Source organism: Nicotiana sylvestris, chromosome 3 (assembly GCF_000393655.2).
Source record: "Nicotiana sylvestris chromosome 3, ASM39365v2, whole genome shotgun sequence".
NCBI lineage: Eukaryota > Viridiplantae > Streptophyta > Magnoliopsida > Solanales > Solanaceae > Nicotiana > Nicotiana sylvestris.
In genome coordinates this window covers 155614722-155637812 of record NC_091059.1, presented here as the reverse complement: position 1 = coordinate 155637812, position 23091 = coordinate 155614722, and positions in this window count along the sequence as shown.

The following is a 23091-nucleotide window of genomic DNA, read 5'->3' as shown; positions in this document are numbered from 1 at the left end:
ATCTTTGCACGAAAACTCTTCGAGTTTCCGCACAAAGAGGGGCAGCTGTGAGCACGTGATTTTTGCCTCACGAAAATTACTCCAAAACAAAATTAAAAAAAAAGTAATGATAAAACAATTTTTTGCTTAGTGTGCAATTTTTAGAATTTGAGTGGCGTTTATTAAATATTTGTGTTATGTCCGTAAATGTCTACTTTGTTTGTTAAAATGAAAAATAAAATAAAAACACATGTTGCATGCATAATTAGGATTTAATTATGCATTTAAGAGTTAATTAAAATAAAATCACAAAAAAATACGCATTTATTCTATTTTAAATGTTTCACTGTGTGATTAATGTTTTGTCTATGTGTTAATAGTTGTTAAAAGTAATTAATATTTTGTAAGAGTAATTTTGTTTTTATAATTTTAATTAGGATTTTAATAATTAAAGAATAAAATTGGAAATTGAAAAGAGTTGATTAAAATGTAAAGAAAAACGGACTGGGCCATTTATTTGACAAAAAAATTCAAGCCCAAAACAATACATTTTACCCAGCCCAAGTCAGTCAACCCAAAAACCATCAAACGACGTAGTATAGGGCAAATACTACGTCGTTTGATGATGCCCGGTCATTTAATTACAAATGCAAACCATACGGCGTCGTATGGTTGCAATAGATCGGGGCCGTTCATTACTTCTGATCCAAGGGCTCCCAGGATTTTGACCTAACCCGTGATCCCTACCCGATCCAGTACCCGGGCCGACCCATTCTCCAACTAAACCAAAACGACGCCGTTCATGTAAGCATATAGATCCTGGCCATCCATTCTGCCTGATCTAACGGCCAGTATCAATCCACCCCATCCCTATATAAATCCAAATCCCTACCCCGGCCCCCTAACTAAACACTCCCCTCTTCACTATTCATCATCCTCTCCGAAAGCACACCCCTAACCCTAGCCGCTCTCATTCCTCATCGCCTGAAACTCGGCGGCAACAACGCCGCCGGTCACCACCTTAACACCCCTGAACCCCCTGACCATCCTCTATCCGAATCTGTTAGCCACTAGGCTCGAATCCTCCTGAAGGTTCTCGAATCTTCATTTGAAGATTCAAGCCAAACTCGACCCTTTCCGATGACTTCCAAATTAACACCGTAGCTTCCCCTAACTACCCTAGCTATGGATCTGGTGTTGGTTTGGCTCGAATCACCTCAGAGTTCTTCGAATCTTCTTTTGAAGGTTCGAGCCAAATATGAACTCACTCAGATTTGTTCCAAACTAACACCAAATGACCCCTAGGCATCCCTCACCCTTGTGTCATCTTTGGTTTCTTTCGAATCTGCCCAGAAGTGTTCGAATTTAAAATCAAAGAATCTGAAACCCTAAAAAATTTCCAATCTTGGAATTTTTCCAATTCGAGTGAAGGATTGAGGTCTAAGAGACTTTAATCGAGGTATTCTCAATTGAGAATACTTCGAATAAAGTCTGTTCAGCCTCAAAAGGGTCCGAATCCAAGTTGAGTTTGAGTCCGTATGAAATTGAAGATTCAGAGGTATTTTCCTATTTCTTTTGTTTCCTACATATGTTGTTGCCTATTTTAGTTGTCTGTTAATTTTTCATATTTTTGTTTGATTAATTCTGTTATTCTGTCTCATACCCGCTTACTTGATCAAAGTGTGAATTGTTTCTGTTGGTTATGTTTGTTTACAATGTGTGTAATCGACTCGATTAAGTTCGTCGATTAGTTACATTATGAATTCCCATTTATGATAATACTGATTGAAATAATATGTTTACCTATTGTTTGTGGACAATTGTTATAGATAATCAGTTTAATTAATACTCGTCAATTAAATCATCCTTGTTTATAATTCAATAAGTTCATCAAAAGGATGCTGTGTATGTGTTGATTTCTGAGCATAAGTTTCAGGGCATTATCAGTATATTGACAATGCTCCTGTATTTGTTTGGATCTTAGTTCAATGCTGAAATTCAGTTTAACTTGTTATGTTGAATTCAGTGTAATGTTGTTGTGATGTTAGATTTAAATTCAATTTCACAAATGTTGATTAGATACAATTGTGTTAGAAAAGTGCATTCTCAGTTAAGATTCAGTCCAGAACTTAAGAGAATTAGTTATAGCTGTTTTAAATCAGGTTGATAATTAGGTTTGAACAGATTTTTAAACCTGTTTTGTACTAGCTTCTGATTTTTGTATTAAGGGCAGTAATAAAAGGGATTTTCAAGGGTATTTCTGGGATAGAAACAGTAGGGTAATGTGATAATAGTAGTGTGCTGATAGTGGAGTGATAATGGCTATTACTTAATGAGATAATGGGAAACAAAGGGTAATGGGAATGCTGAAAATCAGGAAAAGATCACTTAATGGGATTTAAAGTAGTAAAAGCAGTTTTTAATGGGAATTTCTGATTTTTAAAAGAAGAAGGGGGTCCAAGCAGCACTAAAAGGAAAGGGGCAGACCTGTATAAATACAGGGACTCGGATTTTAAAGGAGATCAGATTTTAGAGAGAGATTTCAAAAGAAAGAAAACGGATATCTACTTTTAAGAGGGAGGAACCAGATTTTTTTACATTGAGATTTTAAAGGAGATCTGATTTTAAGATAGAAAAGAACTGAGGATCAGATTTTAAAAAGAAGGAAAAAGATCTGATTAAAAGAGAGAGAAATAGATGAACACAACCAGATTTTAATACACACAGATATAGAAATTAAGAGAGGAAAACACACAGAAGCAGAAACAGAAATCTGAAAAGAAAGAAGAAAAACAGAAAAAGAAACAGAAAATAGAGTACTCATATACACATAGAGTCGAAAACAGATAATAGAAAAGGAAAAAGAAAATCTGAAACATTATTTTTCTAGAATCTGTCCGGGTCTTGTTTGTTGATACTGCTGGGTTTTAAAATCTGAAATTCTTTAAGAAGCTTTGCTCCTGTGCATCTGGGTTCCTCGGGTCCTGTTTTTGTTGCTCAAATCTGTGGAAATACTGATATATTTTGCTGCTTTGCTGCTGCTGTCACTGCTGAAATTTATTTCTTCTACCTTCATTTCCAGGTACATATTTTTAAGACTCATGTTGTGAAAAGAACATTGGAAAAAAAGATGAAGTTTGGGATTATAATTATGTCTTTTACTTGTTTAAAGCTATTAGTTTAAATTTCAGTTTTGTTTTAAGTTATTTAACATGGTAGTATGCTTGACATAACGACTATAGTTAATCATTCCCATTGGAAGTTCGCATAAGTATTGTAATAATGTTATATATTTCGGAAATTTCATTAAGTGAAGTCATGATTGAATTATCAAGGTAGGGAACATGGCATAAAATGGGCCATTAATTACATCCCGTAACATTGTTAGCTAAATGTAAAGTAGAATGGAAGTATCAAGAAATTACATTATTAGCATATCTTGTAAAAATCTGATTTTTGTTTAGATTGATATAAGTTGTATGTTTCATACATGGCATGATGACGGGTATATATATAATCATATGTGAAAGGTGAGTTGATATAGCTCGTTACGATGTTAGAATGTTATGAACGGTTCAGACGTACAACTATGTTGCATGTAATGCAATTTTATTAAGTCAATTTGTATGACAACCCCTTTTTCATCAATTTGATTATTTATCGTCATAAACAAATTAACTAAGCAATTATAACTTTGGATTAAAAACAAAGTATATGAGAATGAGATGGGATGTATAAGCACGAATTGCAACATTTTATATCAATGGTATGTAGAAATAGAGTTTGCACTAAATAAAATAATGAAAATTCTTCGAAAACATCTCTTCCTTTCATAAATCATTTTTTTTAGTTTCATATGAAATTCACTTTTTGGGTATACATATATTGGATTTACGAGAAAAATGGTAGTATTAATCACACTTTGTTTATTTTTACTCCTAAAATTTGAATGGCTCGGAAGAATATAATTCACACGTAAAAATATAATCAGCGGTCAACATTTAATAAATTGTGAATTCTTTCCAAAGAATTTAAGGGCATCTCAAATGGGGATTTCTCATGATTTTCACATAAAAATAATATGGATGTAATAAACAATTTGTAAACAAATTTATACTACCATCAAAAATATTTTTGTGATTAGGGATACGTTCGCGTAACCTAATTATATTTCTAAAAGCAATTCGGATTATGCGTTCGCGCAATTTCGAGCGAATATTTAATAAAAGGGAGTTTTCGGAGAATAGCAAATTAATTTCCTAAAAACCCGAGATGTGCAGTTCATTGTTTAATCATACAAGGGCAACGATGTTCTTAATTTTATTTTTAATTTTTGAACGTATGGTTTTTTTTATAATAAAAATATAAAAAATATTATCAACCTTTTTGTGTACACGTATGCGTGACATGATTCTCTACAATTATAAAAGGTATATAATACGAATATACGTACGCGTGATTCGTTTATATAATTATGAACAATCTAAACAAAAGCGATAATAAAATCAGGTAACAAGGAAAAGGGTATTTAGTAAATCAAGATAATTAAGCCAAATATAAAAACGGTTAAGCGACCGTGCTAGAACCACAGAATTTGGGAATGCCTAACACCTTCTCCCGAATTAACAGAATTCCTTACTCGGGATTTCTTGTTCGCAGAATAACAAACAGAGTCATATTCTCCTCGATTCAGGGATTAAAACCGGTGACTTGGGACGCCTTAAAATTCTCAGGTGGCGACTCTGAAACAAATAAACAAATCCCGTTTCGACTGTCCTTTAATTGGAGAAAACTCCCTGTACCCTCGCGGGGCGGAAAAAAGGAGGTGTGACAAACATAATAAAAGAACAAGATACAGTAAAAGAAATCATAAGGAAACGGTAGAAGAAAATATAGTCGAAGAAAACACACAAGAATCACAGTAGAACAAATACAGTAAGAACACATGAGAGTCACAGTAGAGAAAGTAAAGCTAAAGAAACCCTAAGTCGAAGAAGATGAACGGTTTTGAAAGCAAAGTTTTAAAAGAAACTTCGAGAAATCATTTGAAAACCTTAAAATAAATATAGATCTAGAATAGATCTAGAGAAATTAGGAAAACCTCGAAAGGCTAGGGTTTCAGAAGAACCCTAGAGGCGAGAAAGGCCTGGAAAAGGTCTGATCTGAGTTGGATGAGTCAGAGATAGGATCAGGACATGCCGGAGCAAAGCCGGAGATGGCCGTGAAACTTGAATCGGCGGAGATCTGAGCGAAAACCTTCAAGGTCAGACCTCGATTCTTCAAGCAGCAAGTGTACAAGAGCACATGGAGGTGAGTACAGGTCACCCAGGGCTTGGGATGCCATGGGTTCTGGTGAAACATGGTAGAAACCGGTTGGGAAGATTAGGGTTTCGGAGAAGGCTAGAGAGAGTTTGAGAGGACGAGGGTTTAGAGGCGGTGTATCTGATAGAAGTGATTTTGGGTTAGGGTGTAAGTGTGAATTAAAAAGGAAAGAACTGATCGTGGCTGTTGATCAGAATGATCAACGGCCTGGATTAAAAGGGGAGGCCGGGCGGGTTAGGTTAGTTGGGTCAGGGGCGGGCTAAATTGAAATTGGGTCATTTGATTTGGGGATTGAAATTGGGTCGAATTGGGGTGCAATTTGGGCTGTAATTGAAATGCAACTGGGGCTAGGTTTTAAATAGGCACTTTTCCCCTTTCTATTTTATAAAAATAGTAATAACGATTTTAAAAGCAGATTAAAAATACTAGGTAGGCAAATATTATATAAATATTAATTTAAAAATATTGGATCAAATTTTATTGTTATAAAATGCTATTAATTACAAAATAGGCTATAATTGCAATTATGTGCAATTTAGCTTTAAAAATGCCAAATAAATTGGTAAAAATATGCAAAAATCACCTTAATTATATTTTGGTGTAAATATGAAAATGAAATAAGTTATTCATCAAAAATGATAATTTTTGGGGAATGATTTTGGATTTGTGTGGTATTAAAATAGGCAGTAAATTGGTTTAAAAATCACAAAAATAGCAAAACTCTTGGGTGTGCTTATATATGCACATATATGCTATTTTAAAAATATTTTGGGTATAAAATACATAGGAAAAAATTGGGTATCAACAACTGCCCCTCTTTACCCGAGGAGGATGAAAGAGTTGTCGGGTAAAGACAAGATGGCCAATTTTGACCGGAAACGGTGATTGAAAAAGAATTTTGACCGCGCTTTGGTTTCTAAGCAGTCTACATATCCCTAGTTTTACAGGAATCAGGCCACATGTAGTTTAGGAACCATTGACGGAATGTGTCGATGGAGATTCGAAAAAACGGACGCGATGGTCAAATTTAAAAGGTGTTTGGAGTCGAATAGATTGCGGAGAACCGGAGCGGGATCGCTCCTGCTGAGGCGGCCGTGGGCCAGCCGGTGTACCTGCAAATGAGAAATGCGGCGTATATTGTGCATAATTAAAACATGATGCAAGTTCCCATTGGACCATGAATGTTGTCTTCGGACGGTTAGGATGATGTCCTCAGACTATGATGTCCTGGGCCATGAAAAGCATAAAAATAAAGATTCGCAGGCCATGAAATGGTGTTCTCGGGATATGCAAGTGGTGCCTCCGAACTATGACGCCTTTGAATAAGTTGGCAATCTTTCAGCCCATGAAAAGGTGGCCATCTTTCAGCCAAATGAATGCAAAGGGTGGCGATCTTTCAGCCAAAGCGAGAATTTAAATGCAGGTGGCGATATTTCAGCCAAAGTGAGAGATTGAATGCAGGTGGTGATATTTCAGCCGTTCGAAAAAATAAAGTGGCAATATTTCATCCCAAGCGCGATGGAGACAATGCTTAGTCTCGGAAGGCAGATATGTAGCCTTATGCAGGATGGAGGTAGAGCTTAACCTCGGAAGGCAGAAGATAGCCTTATGCAATGCAGAAAATGCAAATGGTGACAGAGCTTAGTCTCGGAAGGCAGATAAGTAGCCTTATGCAGGTGATGATGGTGGTAGAGCTTAACCTCGGAAGGCAGAAAAGTAGCCTTATGCAAAATGCAGATGGAGGTAGAGCTTAACCTCGAAAGGCAGAAAAATAGCCTTATGCAAAATACAGATGGAGGTAGATCTTAACCTCGAAAGGCAGAAAGGTAGCCTTATGCAATACAGGGAAGTGCGGATGGAGACAATGCTTAGTCTCGAAAGGCAGATAAGGTAGCCTTATGCAGGTGATGATGGAGGTAGAGCTTAACCTCGGAAGGCAGAAAAGTAGCCTTATGCAAGAATGCAGATGGAGACAGAGCTTAGTCTCGAAAGGCAGATAAGTAGCCTTATACAGGATGGAGGTAGAGCTTAACCTCGAAAGGCAGATAAGTAGCCTTATGCAAGAATGCAGATAGAGACAGAGCTTAGTCTCAAAAGGCAGAAAGTAGCCTTATGCAGTGCAGGAATGTAAAGGAGCAAATAGTAGTAATTTTCTTAGCTGATTGGCGGTTGCGATATCATGACTACTGGCGAATGTTGGGTGTAGATAGTAGACCTTTGTGAGTTGAGTGATTGTTTTGGGGGTTTTGACTTTGAAGAGTGAATGCATTTTGCATTGCGATCTGAGTTCATGCATCCAAAGAAAAATCGTGAGTTCTGTAGAGGGGAAGGTTAGTTCGTATCCCTTGGCTCCTGACGTTACGTATCATTGGGGTAGCATTTCTAAACGACGGTGATGCAAATGATGTTTATGCATGATTCAGTAAATGTAATGTAAGTATATATATTTTGAAAAAAAATGATTTTATTGTGGATGAACCAACAACTGCAACGTGGTTCAAGACACGTCAACCTTGCTTGCTCCGAAATTTTGAGGGTCCTCCTCAAAATTCTGCCCCAGTTCACTGGGATGGCGCTGCTGACGACTGTGCTGAATAATTGAAAGCGGATCGATTCCAGAATTTTGAGGGTCCTCCTCAAAACTCTGCCCCAGTTTACTGGGTTGATGTTGATGCGATAACCGACAAACTGACTTCGGAATTTTGAGGATCCTCCTCAAAATTCAGCCCCAGTTCCAATAGCGGGGAAAATGGATTTTTTATTAAAACATGACCGAACCCATAGGGATGCCTACGTATCCCCTCTTAAACGGGAATTAGGTCAGGCGTAGTTCAAATTACATCATAAAGAAAAGCATACGATCAATTGTAGTATCTCTTTACTGCGTCTGAGTTGATCGGTTTCGGCTAGACTTCTCCGTCCATTTCTGCAAGAATAAGGGCTCCTCCGGTTAGAACTCGGTGAACCATGTATGACCCTGCCAATTGGGAGAGAATTTCCCTTTGGCTTCGTCTTGATGTGGAAATATCTTCTTTAACACCAGTTGTCCTGGTGTAAACTTCCCTGGTTTAACTCTCTTGTTGAAAGCTCTGGACATTCTGTTCTGGTATAACTGACCATGATAGACTGCATTCATCCTCTTTCCATCTATGAGGGCTAACTTCTCGTAGCGACCTTTTACCCATTTTACGTCATCTAACTCGGCTTCTTGTATGATCCTTAATGATGGAATTTCTACCTCAGCGGGAATGACCGCCTCTGTACCATAAACCAGCATGTAGGGAGTTTCCCCGGTTGATGTGCGGACTATGGTACGATAACCCAATAAGGCGAATGACAACTTCCCATGCCATTGTTTGTGCCTCTCGATCATCTTCCTTAGTATCTTCTTGATGTTTTTGTTGGCCGCTTCTACAGCTCCATTCATCTGCGGTCTATAAGCCGTAGAGTTCTTGTGTCTGATCTTGAAAGTCTCACACATTGTTTTCATCAGGTCGCTATTAAGATTGGAACCGTTGTCAGTGATGATTGACTCTGGAATTCCGAACCGACAAACTATACGGTCGCGGACGAAATCTACTACCACCTTCTTAGTAACTACTTTGTATGATGTTGCTTCAACCCATTTAATAAAATAATCAATTGCTACCAAGATTAACCTGTGCCCGTTTGACGCGGTAGGCTTGATTGGACCGATAACATCCATTCCCCAAGCGACGAACGACCATGGTGAGCTTGTTGCATTAAGCTCGTTTGGAGGCACTTTTATCATATCTGCATGTATTTGACAGTGATGGCACTTTCGGACATACTGGATGCAGTCTGTTTCCATAGTCATCCAGAAATATCCTGCTCGGAGTATCTTCTTTGCTAAAACAAAACCATTCATGTGTGGTCCGCAGGTCCCTGAATGTACTTCCTCCAATAACTTGGTTGCTTCCCTTGCATCGACACACCTTAGTAAACCCAAATCAGGAGTCCTCCTGTACAGGATTCCTCCACTGTGAAAGAAATTATTGGATAGTCTCCGAAGCGTGCGTTTCTGGGTAGCATTGGCAAGCTCTGGATATTCTCCTGTGGTCAAATACTCTTTGATGTCGTGGAACCATGGTTTCCTGTCGGCTTCTTCCTCAACATGAGCACAATAAGCTGGTTGGTCATGAATATTGACCTGGATGGGGTCAATGAAATTTGTATCTGGATGCTGAATCATAGATGACAAAGTTGCAAGTGCATCGGCGAACTCATTCTGTACCCTGGGAACATGCTGGAATTCTGTCTTTCTGAACCTCTTTCTCAATTCCTGTATGTGATGCAGATAAGGGAGTATCTTGGGATTCTTGGTTGCCCATTCTTCTCGAACCTGATGTATGAGTAGGTCCGAGTCTCCGATTACTAGTAACTCCTGAATTTTCATATCAATGGACAATTTAATCCCTAGACTGCAGGCTTCATATTTGGCCATGTTGTTGGTGCATGGGAATCTGAGCTTGGCGGATACCGGGTAATGCTGACCGGTTTCTGATACCAGGACTGCTCGTATGCCAACTCCTTTGAAATTTGCAGCTCCGTTGAAAAACAACCTCCAACCATCATAGGATTCTGCAATATCTTCTCCTATGAAAGATACCTCTTCATCGAAAAAATACGTTTTTAGGGGCTCGTATTCTCCGTCTATGGGATTCTCGACGAGATGGTCCGCCAAGTCTTGCCCTTTGACTGCTTTCTGGGTTACGTAAACAATGTCGAATTCACTTAGCAAGATCTGCCACTTGGCGAGCTTGCCAGTGGGCATGGGCTTCTGGAAGATATACTTCAGAGGGTCCATTCTAGATATGAGATAAGTAGTGTAAGCACATAAGTAATGCCTCAACTTCTGCGTGGCCTAAGTCAGAGCACAATAAGTGCATTCTAAAAGAGAATACCGGGCCTCGTACGGTGTGAACTTCTTACTGAGATAGTTGATGGCTCGCTCCTTTCTCCCTGTTTCATCATGTTGTCCTAAAACACAACCGAATGTTCTATCCAATACCGCAAGGTAAAGCAATAGGGGTCTTCCTGGCTCGGGTGGAACCAAGACCGGCGGCTTTGATAGGTATTCCTTGATTCTGTCAAAAGCTTTCTGACAGTCATCAATCCATTTGGTAGTAGCGTCTTTCTTCAATATTTTGAAGATAGGTTCACAAATGACCATAGATTGAGCTATGAACCGGCTAATATAGTTGAGTCTTCCCAGGAAACTCATCGCGTCCTTCTTGTTCTTTGGCGGTGGCAATTCTTGGATAGCTTTGACCTTTGATGGATCCAATTCTATTCCTTGACGACTCACGATGAAACCCAATAATTTTTCAGCAGGAACCCCGAATGCACACTTGGCAGGATTCAGTTTCAGATTGTACCTCCTCAGTCTGTTAAAGAACTTTCTTAGATCTGCCATGTGATCCCTGGCTTTCTTGGATTTGATGATGACGTCATCCACATATACCTCGATCTCCTTGTGTATCATGTCATGAAAGATGGTAGTCATGGCTCTCATGTAGGTGGCACCAGCGTTCTTCAAACCGAATGGCATCATTTTGTAACAGTACATTCCCACGGCATGATGAAAGCCGTTTTCTCTGCATCTTCCTCATCCATCCATATCTGATGATACCCAGCGAAACAATCAACAAAAGACTGCAACTCATGCTTGGCGTAGTTGTCAATAAGAATGTGTATGTTAGGCAAGGGGAAGTCGTCTTTGGGGCTGGCCCAATTAAGATCCCGATAGTAAACACAAACTCTAACTTTCCCATCCTTTTTTGGCACTGGCACGATGTTGGCTAACCATGTCGGATACTCTACTACCCTGAGAACCTTGGCTTTGACTTGCTTGGTAACCTCTTCTTTGATTTTCAAACTCATGTCGGGTTTGAATTTCCTGAGCTTCTGCTTTACCGGCGGGCATGTTGGATCTGTTGGCAGTTTGTGAGCTACAATGGATGTGCTGAGACCAGTCATATCATCATATGACCAGGCGAATATGTCTTCATATTCCTTTAGGAACTCCGTGTACTCTTTCTTTTCTGATGGTGACAAGTGAACACTGATGCGCGTTTCTTTGACATTCTCTGCATCTCCCAGATTAACGACCTCAGTTTCATCCAAATTAGACTTAGGCCTATTTTCAAAATTCTCAACTCCTCTAACGACCTCTTCTGGTATATCATCCTTTTCGGAGTCCGTATTCGTTTGTTGCGTTGTCTCGTTGCAAGTCATAATCATTGGTTCATCATCAAGGCAAGTAATAGTAATGCTGTATAAAATAAAGTGAATGATAGGAAAATAATAAGAGTGAGATATATAATAAACTGAAATGCTTCGATTAGATTCATAACTGTTTTGAGTATCAGAGCTCTTTTTAGAATTAAAGACAATGCAGAAATAAAATCAGCTAGTAAAATGTGATGCATGGTACTTTTGTTTAGCCTTGCTACCCCGGAGCTTTTTGGGCCCTTGGATCTCGTACTGTATGATGATGGTGCCAGAATACACGAACTAACCTTTGTGGAGGGGAATAATAAAAGAAAAGAAAAACAAAAAAGGTAACAAGTTAGTGCGGATTATGAGGAAAAAATGTTGCAATATTTAAACATATTGTGCAAGAATATAAATCGTGTCCTAATTTGGGTGCCTCATTGTGCCCAAGGTAGGCCTAGAGACAAGTTAATTTGGAGAACTTATAATGCTAAATGCCTCATTTTATTGACAAAAAATAAGACGAATCCCAAAACGACACTAAAATAGTAGAAAGTAAAAATGTCACTAATGGCCATTGGCCTTATTACATTAAAAGCGAAAAGAAAGACTCCTAACTACTTGGTCCCAAGAGAAACTTCTTCAGGTTGAATGTTCTCATTGATCAAGTCCTCCAGCTCGCGCAGATTTACCAGTAAAAATGCTATCGCCAGACGTTCTCCTTTGCCTTCCTCAGCATTTTGACAGTCGATGACTCTTTTCCTCACTTTTCCTTCCAATTCCAGCAAGCTGTACTCCAGGTATTCTAGCTTCTCACTAGCCTTGGTGACTCTATCTTTCCATTCATTGATTCGGTTGCTCGATAGGAGGTTTCTCCACCAAGTCTGCAAGAGTGAAGGTATGTTTACCATATCGAAGTTAGGAACTTTGTCATTCATTTTCTGCAAAACAAAAGGGTTAAGACCTCACCCCCCACCAGACTCGACTATTTAATACCAATAATCAACATAAAAAGCATTTAGTTCTCCAAATAAATGCACAGAACATGTAGGTGTCCGTTTGGGTTTCAGGGAAACCCGATGGACTTTGGACAAGACTATCTTAGTGAGTCATCATGTGCACAACATGACTGACTCGGCTATATTTGACCATGATGCATGCACAGTTAGACAGAGTAAGGTTTCTTTTGGGGTGTTAGACAGGTACCCTTGAGCGGACAACTCAAGAGGGAAAGGCACGGAACCGTCGACTGCACTACTGATCGACTGATTTTACCGCAAATACGCCTTTGCCGAATTTAAAGGGTGATAATATTGGAAGAGCGCAACCACTCATTATAAGCGTTGCTATGGTGTTTATTTGGCACGAGTGGAATATGATGTTGAAGATGTAGTTTACAAGAATGAAACAAATTGACATGTATTTTCACGTTCATAAGATGAATAATTACAATAATTGTAGTAATTACAACAGCATTGAAATAAAGCAATAAAGGAAAGCAGCTAAAGGAAAGAAAAGACATGCAGAGCCAAGTCAGTTTCGTAGTGAAAGAATAAAGACAGTAAATAAAGCAATTAATGATTGGTATGACGGGGATACTGTGTTTCATGCCCGCAGGTCCTGATTGACAGGTTGACATTCCTCCTAGTAGGCTATCAGCTTAGCGGAAGGTGTTGGTGCACTCCACTTGCTCCAGAGTTTCCTTTTTGATCACTATGATTTGGACATGTAATGATTGGTATGACGGGGCTTTGACCCGACCTTTATGACATTTATGTACTCTTAGAGGCTTGTTGATATATGTCATGTATATGGATACTTGTATGGCCTTGTCGGCCTATGTTTTGAATGTCCAAATTATCATTTCGGTCTTATAGGCTCGTATGTCACATATATAAGTTTCTCTGTCATGTTGGGTCGCCCTATGTCTAGCATTCCCTTATGTTTTATTCTGGTTATCTAATGATGGCCCTTCTGGACCATTTACCTATGATGGTGTGATAAGAAAGATACGTTATATTGGTACTCGGTTGAGTAAAGTACCTGGGGCCTGTCGCGGCCCTCCGAGTTGGGTCGTGACACAAACAGTGGTGGTTGTTCAAAAAAAGTAGTATTACTCTCTGTCAAGCTTGATCCAAAATGTTCTAGTCTATCTGCTACTAAGTTTTGTTCCCCATACGTGTCCATAACTAGTGGATCATGGAGTTGGTGCAACAAGAATCTGATGTAATGACCCGACTGGTCGTTTCATGAGTTACCGCTCCATTTCCCCCATTTCTGATTCTTTATGTGTTTTTCAGCTATATTTCATCATATCGCGTTGGTTGGTTTGGGTTCAGAGTGGTTTTGTAGAGAAATGAGACACTTAGTCTCTTTTTGGGAAGCTTTAGTTGGAAAAATCAACCGAAAGTTGACTTGTGAGTAAATGATCTCAGAACTTGATTTTTATGGTTTGGATAGCTTTGTGAGGTGATTTGGGACTTAGGAGCGCGATTGGAATGTAATTTGGAGGTCCGTGGTAGATTTAGGCTTGAATTAGCGAAATTGGAGTTTTGGCGTTTTCCGGTTGGTAGTGGAAATTTGATATCGGGGTCGGATTAGAATTCTAAAATTGTAGTAGGTCCATTATGTCATTTGGGACGTGTGTGCAAAATTTCAGGTCATTCGGATGAGGTTTGATAGACTTTTTGATTGATGGCGGAATTCGGAAGTTTTGGAATACTTAGGCTTGAATCTGAGGGTGTTTTGATGTTGTTTTGAGTGTTCCGAAGGTTGGAACAAATTTGAATAGTGTTGTGTGACTTGTTGGCATGTTTGGTTGAGGTCCCGAGGGCCTCGGGATGGTTTTGGATGGTTGGCGGAAGATTTGGAATTTGAGTGGAGCTGCAGAATTTTCTGCTTCTGTTGTTTTCGCACCTGCGGATTGGGGACCGCAGGTGCGTAGGGCTGACCACATGACCGGATTTAGCCGTAGGAGCAGATGGATAACCGCACCAGTGAGCCCGCAAGTGCGAGGCTTGGGGCGCAGGTACGGATGTTGGCCTTTTAAGTGAAAACCGTAGAAGCGGGAAAATTTCCACAAAAGTGGTAGCAGAAGTGCGCTTAAGGGACTGCAGATGCGGAATCCCTGGGTCAGAAACTATATAAGTTTCTCTTCATGATTTTCAGCCTTGTTTCACCATTTTTGAGACGGGCTTGGAGCTTTTTGAGAGGATTTGAAGAGGCATTCAAGGGGTAACGCTTGGAGGTAAGATTTGTGAACTCAATACTCGATTCTATGGTGATTTCTAACTGATTAGTCATGAAATTATTGGAATTTAAGGGATAAAATTGGAGAACTAGGGCTTGAAATTGGATAGTTTTCATTGGGGATTTGAGGGGCCATTTGAGGTTCGATTTTGATGTTCTTGGTATGTATAGACTCGTGGGAGGATAAGGATTCTAGTGATGTGATTTTTATCGGATTTCGAGATATGGGTCCGGGGGTCGGGTTTGGCCAATTTCAGGATTTTTGATGTAATTTGATTATTTTCGCGTGGCTTTGTTCCTTTAGCTTATATTGACGGTATAAATATGGTTTTGGTTAGATCTGGAGGCCGATTCGAGAGGCAAAGGCATCGCGAACTAGAGTTTGGCTTGGCTTGAGGTAAGTAATGTCGACGCCCCCTTTTTCCTCTAACCGTGGGGTCAGAAATCGGGTATACGACATTGGGAGGACAACTCTATTCCCTTTCGAGAATTGGGTTTGGAAGTTGAAGAGTCGCCACCTAATGATTATAGTGCATTAGGACACTTTAAGAAGGGTTTGAGATGAAGAGACCAGAGATTAGGGTAAGGGCTAGAAATTATCCCGAGGGGAAGGTGTTAGGCACCCCTCAAGATCCACTAGTGTGGTTCCCGGCCATGTTGCAATTGTGACTTTACAAGTAAACAATCAAGGCTCAAATAAGGATTCGCACATAAGATTGCGACCAAGTTGAAAATTTTCAAAGATAAGTAGAGAAGGCAGAAATTCACGAAAAAGAGATTTGAACAGTTTTACAAGAAGAGATGAAAGCAAGTAAAGGGAGAGGAGTCCTAAATTTATAATAAATATGGATCACTTCAATGCAATACCAGCGATCACTCCTCAGAAGAGGGGTCGCACGTGATATTAGCGCATCGGTCATCATATCCATATCTACCCTTCCCACCCCGTTAAGGTGTTAAGGCGCGAAATGGTATCGTTATTTATTGCATGCTATTACCCGTCCCAACCTATCAGTCCCGGGGTATCAGGACTTCTAATCCTAAAGGGGAAAGAAAGGGATGTAGGCATATATGGGGTTCAAAGGTTAAAATTCTAATTGCGACATACAAAACAAGTAACAAATATAAGGATGAACAAACAAATAGGTAAGGCTCAAGTAACCCCCTTAACCAAACAAACACTTAGTTTAGCATGTCTTAGCATAGACTGATTTGGTCTTAAGTTAAAAAAAAAAAATTAAGCGGCAAGCGGACTAGTTCAACACATACATTTAGACAGAAAGTCTACATTAGGCAACTCGGATCCGATTGTCAGAGATTAAGGTATTTCAAGCGAGTGATTTAAAATGTACTGGTTTCAGGAAAAAATAGTCCAATGCAGAGGTGTTTTGAAAAGAAAGTATGGACTGCGGTAAAAATAAAGCACAGAAATGGTTGTGAAAGAGTTTCAGAGATAAGAAATATCTAAGGAAAGGGTAAGTTGCAACTGTTTTAAAAGACAATTTCAGGGTCTGAGTAAAACATTTAGACAGAATGTTTAGAAAGAAACTGTTTCAGAAAAAGATGCTGATTTGAGGGATTTAAAAGCATACTGGTTTACAAGAGTTTTATTGAAGCATTACATCAAGACATTAAGGACCAGTTAACGGACTGTTACTACTTAAACGATTCAGACAGGTTTGAGACGAAACCCTATAGGCATGGTATCTATACTTGATTTTAAGGCCTGTTAAAGAGTTGGTAAATAGATGAATGTTTAATTACCCTATAGTTTGCCTAACGCATATGCATTTCCTATAGGCATGGTTTCTATATGCAATTGATTACATGAATGTTAGAATCCTATAGGTAGGATCTCTAGTGATTTGCAATATGATTAAACGTTAAACCCTATAGGTATGGTATCTAGGTGACTGAATTAGGAACATTAAACAAACCTATAGGCAGGATTTCTAGTAAAATTTAAAGCACAAAAGACCTATAGGCATGATCTCTACCCTTTGATTTATGCAGGCAACATAAACCCCTCCCACACCCTTTACTAATATTTTCCCCGAGTTTCTTTTACAAAGTTATTACAGAACTGGAAGGAAAAGACTAAAAATAAATACATCAAAACTACAGACAGATCCGAGGAAGCCCAATGCAACCTTAATGTCCAACACATGTGTTTCACCAAATCCAGATTCCAGTTCCAAGGCCTTCTCCTTACTCAAAATATTTTCAAAGTTCCAAGGAGTCTTAAGAACTCCAGGCAATGCTTAACACTCTGAGTAATTATAATAGCAACAGAGTAGTGCAGTGTGGAAATGCTAGCCCTCAGGCATCCAAGTTTAGAGGGAGCTCAAGGGTCCCAAAGCATGGCTTACCAAAGGGGGCAGAACTTAAGGAACTAGGAGTAAGTGTAAAGTGAGGGGAGTTGAGGGAATCAGAGCAAAGGGTGGTCATACCCAGCCATGAGTATAGGCTGGCACATCCCTGACCCTTTACTTGATCCAAACAAATAAAGAGCAGACTTTTTAAAGTCAGACTTGAGCCTGGATGGTGATTAGGACACTACCAGACTCTAGTCAAGGCTCAACACATAAAGGGGGAAGAAGGGAATGGGACTGATTTGAGTAAGGTTCAAGAGAACCTGGTCCCAGGTCATGGATAGCAATGGGATGCTACCCTAACCTAGAACAGTAATCACACATAAGGGGTCAAAGGGAAAGGGTTCACATGGAAAGCATGTATAGAAAACATCAAGGAAGGACAAGGAATCATAACAGAACTTAAAGGTGCAGAAACATAAAGAAATAACATAACAGACTAAAGTATAGCTACAGAATGCAGGAAAGCACAATACAAATATATAGTGAGGGACATGTGAAAGGAAGAAGTAAACACATAGTTTTGGAGAATGTTATTTAACTTATGGAGACATACCAGTTGCAACTTTCAAACAGCAGAACAAACAAAGCAAGAAAACAGCCAGAGAGTCCACTCAAGCCTCAGCAAACACTTGAGAAAAGCAAGCAAGATTCTATAGTCTAGCCTTGGCTTTCAGCCAACTAGACACAACAGTAGTACTAATAGTGGTAAAGAGAAGAGAGCTTTTAGTGTGTGTGTGTTTTTTAAACTCTATTGTTCGTGTGTTTAAAGGAAAAAGAGCAGGGTATTTATAGTTTAAAAACCAGGCAAGTAAGCAAGGCAAAAAATAATTCAGTATCAATTAGAATCAATCAGGAGAAGGGGATTCCTTTAATTAAGGAGTCCAAATTTGAACGGTAAAAGGCAGAAATTATTTAAGGAAAGGGGATCAAGTAACACATTGTGCATAGCATACAAATAAGGGGTAAATACATAGGGGAGGATTGGAAACACACGGTTAAATAAATAAGGCAAGGAGTAAATCAATTAGTACATAGTAAATCAGGGAATCAGAGATTCAAAATCACTAATGAACCGAGTCAGAAAATAGGGGAATCGAAAGGTTAGAGAGGGTCTTCAAATTAAACAAGGAATGAATCAATCAGGCTTACACAAGGAAGTCTGAAATCAGTCCCAAAATCAGAGGTTATTCTGAGTGGGAAATTCTACCTATAAAGAGTGCATAAGCTTTAAACATACGAGGCTGGATTTCAATCAAAAATTAGTGAGTAGTGGACTATAGGCAAGAGGGAATATCAGAGAGCATGCAGAAGTCCAGGCAAAGATGAAACAACTTCAGGAACTCAGAAATTAGGGATTTGAAACCAAACAAGTTCAGAGATGGGAAGCAAACAAGTCACATAACAAGTGGCCTCAAGAACTCGAATGAAACCCCCAAATTCTAGGGTTTTACCATTAATCGAGTGTAGAGACGAAAGCAAGTAAATCAGGTAGGAATAACAACAAAATAAGTTCAGAAAACCCAAAGGAACTTAAGACCTTACACATTTCATGAAAACATAATAAAAGAACAAGATACAGTAAAAGAAATCATAAGGAAATGGTAGAAGAAAGTATAGTCGAAGAAAACACACAAGAATCACAGTAGAACAAATACAGTAAGAACACATGAGAGTCACAATAGAGCAAGTAAAGCTAAAGAAATCCTAAGTCGAAGAAGATGAACGGTTTTGAAAGCAAAGTTTTGAAAGAAACTTCGAGAAATCGTTTGAAAACCTTAAAATAAACATAGATCTAGAATAGATCTAGATAAATTAGGAGAACCTCGAAAGGCTAGGGTTTCAGAAGAACCCTAGAGGCGAGAAAGGCCTGGAAAAGTTCTGATCTGAGTCGGATGAGTCAGAGATAGGATCAGGACATGCCGGAGATGGCCGTGAAACTTGAATCGGCGGAGATCTGAGCGAAAACCTTCAAGGTCAGACCTCGATTCTTCAAGCAGCAAGTGTACAAGAGCACATGGAGGTGAGTACAGGTCACCCAGGGCTTGGGACGCCATGGGTTCCGGTGAAACAGGGTAGAAACCGGTGGGGAAGATTAGGGTTTCGGAGAAGGCTAGAGAGAGTTTGAGAGGACGAGGGTTTAGAGGCGGCGTATCTGATAGAAGTGATTTAGGGTTAGGGTGTAAGTGGGAATTAAAAAGGAAAGAACTGATTGTGGTCGTTGATCAGAATGATCAACGGCCTGAATTAAAAGGGAAGGCCGGGCGGGTTAGGTTAGTTGGGTCAGGGGCGGGCTAAATTGAAATTGGATCGTTTGATTTGGGGATTGAAATTGGGTCGAATTGGGGTGCAATTTGGGCTGTAATTGAAATGCAACTGGGGCTAGGTTTTAAATAGCCACTTTTCCCCTTTCTATTTTATAAAAATAGTAATAACGATTTTAAAAGCAGATTAAAAATACTAGGTAGGCAAATATTATATAAATATTAATTTAAAAATATTGGAGCAAATTGTATTGTTATAAAATGCTATTAATTACAAAATAGGCTATAATTGCAATTATGTGCAATTTAGCTTTAAAAATGCCAAATAAATTGGTAAAAATATGCAAAAATCACCTTAATTATATTTTGGTGTAAATATGAGAATGAAATAAGTTATTCATCAAAAATGATAATTTTGGGAATGATTTTGGATTTTTGTGGTATTAAAATAGGCAGTAAATTGGTTTAAAAATCACAAAAATACCAAAACTCTTGGGTGTGCTTATATATGCACATATATGCTATTTTGAAAATATCTTGGGTATAAAATACATAGGGAAAAATTGGGTATCAACAAGTAACGCTTCCAAACTTGGTTCTGAGGGCTCGAAACCCTGAACTATGTGTTCTATGATTACTATTGAGGTGACGCAAATGCCAAGTCACAGGCGTGTGGGCACGCACCGTGAGAATTTTGGCCGCGATCATTCCATGGCACCGCTTAGCAACTCTTTCTTGTTGGTATTCGTGTTTCTATCATGTGATTAAGTAAATGTGCCGTAAAAACATGCTAGATATCCTGTTAGGGCTTCACGCCGATACCGTTGAGACCCGAGTGGTCGTTTCTTGCTTTCGTCTCATTACATTCATTGATATTCTGTACTCAGTATTGCTCATGCATATCATATCATGTCTCAGTCTCAGTTGTTATTACTTGGCACATCATATCATTGTTCGGGCTAGTTTCATGACATTGTGAGCCCATGTGTGTGAGACTGAAGAGTGGTGACTAAGTGAGTCTGAGAGCCTGATTGTGAGTGATAGTTATGGGATCGGGCTGTACGCCGCAGCGGTTACGTTGATGATTATGATAACGTTTGGGCTATAGGTTCCCCTCCGGAGTTTGTAACACACCTCCACTGAGCGCAGTTGATTATCTACAGGATGGATCTTCCCTTGGTATGATGATGGATCTTCTCCATGAGGATGGTTGTCATATTCCTCGGTACTGGAGACCGATGGTCTGTGATGTTTATATATTTTAGTATGGATCTTCCCTAGGCCTTGTGAGCCATATATAGTACCGAGTGGTTGTGAGGTTGTTACCATTGTTATTATCTGGAGATGGATCTTTTCCACAGGCTAGATTGGCTTTCCTCAGTATTGAGCGACTGCTGTCAGAGATGTATATATTCCGGGATGGATCTTTCCTAGGTCGTATGAGCCATATACAGTACTGAGTGGATGAGAATTTGAGATTGTGGGCACATGAGGCACTCAGCATGGTGCATTCCATACAACATGTGCACTGACATATAGATATAGTAGAGTCTCATTTCTTTACCATGTTCATATCTGCTCTATTCCCTATTTTGAACTGTCTATTTAGCTGAAAGCATGCCTACGTTTCTGTACGTTATTTCTGTTATCTTTTAAGGAGGTTGAGTTCGTCACTACCTCTCAGTCCATAGTTTGGACTTGTTACTTGCTGAGTTGGTGTACTCACGTTATCCCCTGCACCTTGTGTGCAGATCCAGGTATCTCGGGCCACGATAGATGATTAGGGCCAACCCTACACCACTACAGAGTGGCAAGAGCGGTCGATGCAGCTTTTACCCGAGAAGATCGGGATCGAATCCACAGGGAGCTAATACAATGTTTGGAGTTGGATTCCTATCTAATCTAGTAGTGTGTGGTGCTCTTGATTACACTTCCAATCATTCTTGTTTGTTTGTTGCTTTTAATTTTATACTAATGTTGTGCGAAATTAAGCAAAGTAGATAAGTTTGTAGGGTTTTCTGAATGGGTAAAGAGGCACTAGGGAAGTGACTTACTCCTAGATGAGTATCTAACGGGATCTAGAACTTAGGACAATAATGTTATAGTTGGGATCGTGATATAGCCAATGCAAGAATCTACTCACTCTACACCTCTCGGTAGTAAGAGTGACCTTGCCCTAATTGGCTTTCTCAAGCCCAGTTGGGTGTTCAATTTGTGCAAGCAAGGTTGGTCAACTTGGGTATTACTATCTCTAGGTTTAACCCTTTAATTGGGGCTATTAATCTCTTGAATATACCCCAATTCCTTGTTGACCTGAAATTCCTAGACTTAGTCTCTCTTTCTCGAGAAGAGCCTAAGTCAAAAAGGCACAAATTAGTGTTTGCAACCACTAATTCAACATAGAAAGCATAAATCATGCCAAATAACAATCACCCATAAACATCTAATCCCTATAATAAAAGACCCATTAAATACCCGAACTAGGGTTGAGCCACAACCCTAGCTAATGGGTTTAGCTACTCATAATTGAAGAAGAAATCATATATTGAGATGAAGAATAATCCATAAATTGTAATTACAAGATAAGAGACTAAGATTAATTGCTAAGTAAGCTACAAAATTACTCAAAATAGACAAATATGGCATTTCACGTGCTCTGCTAAGATAAGAAGACCTAAAAATCTGAAAAAGTAGTATTTACACAGCCAAATTTTTCGGACAAAAGCGCCCCTAACAGAGGTGCCGCTGACAGTGAAATCGCTGCAGCGGTGAGGCTACCACGGCCGCGGTAAATCAACCGCGGACCGCGGTCTTCAGCTTTTGCTCAGACTCCAGGCTCTTTGAGTCTCTTCTCCGCGGATCGCAGTAAAAGGACCGCTGTCGCGGTAGGGATACCGCGGTCGCATAAAATCATCGCGGACCGCGGTAACTTGCAATGCCTCAACTTGTATCTCTCTAAACCTTGCCACAACAGACTGTGATAAAAGGACCGCGGTCGCGGTGGGTCTTCTGCGACCGCAGTGGATTTTCCGTTGTAGCGCTGCTTTGACTTGACTTTGAACTTGTGCAGGTTTCACTCCTTTTTGAGCTGGTTATGACATCCTTATCTCCTTTTGACTAAACACTGCAAAGAAGTACAACAAGTTAGCTTTTGGGAATGCTTATAAACATTTTAGTCCAAAACTCAAGAAAAAAAAGCATAAAATAAACTAGAATCCCTAGTTATCAACTCCCCCAAACTTAAGCTTTTGCTTGTCCTCAAACAAACAAAGTAATTCCCACCTGCTCAATATAAAAGAAAGAAAAAAATTCAGTTGTCCTAAAGTAACCTCATCAAGAATCAATTGGGACTAACAATTACCCTCAACTCAAATGCATTATCAACAATCCATAACCTTTTAGCACAATGGCTATAGTGCGACACAAAAGCATCAAGAGTTGACTCAACTCATCAAGGAAACTCTTTCTATTACATTGGTCGCTGTGGAACCCAAACTCATACTCCTCAACTTTCCATAAGCAAACCTCACTTTCAGATTGTAGCACTCAGAACGAGGTTTGTGGGAAACACACTCATCTCTCTCAAAGAAAGGTCACAAGTTCGACTCTAAGTACCATAAGCTTGCCCCTTATGTGAGTCACCACTAATGTAAGCTCACCCAACTCAA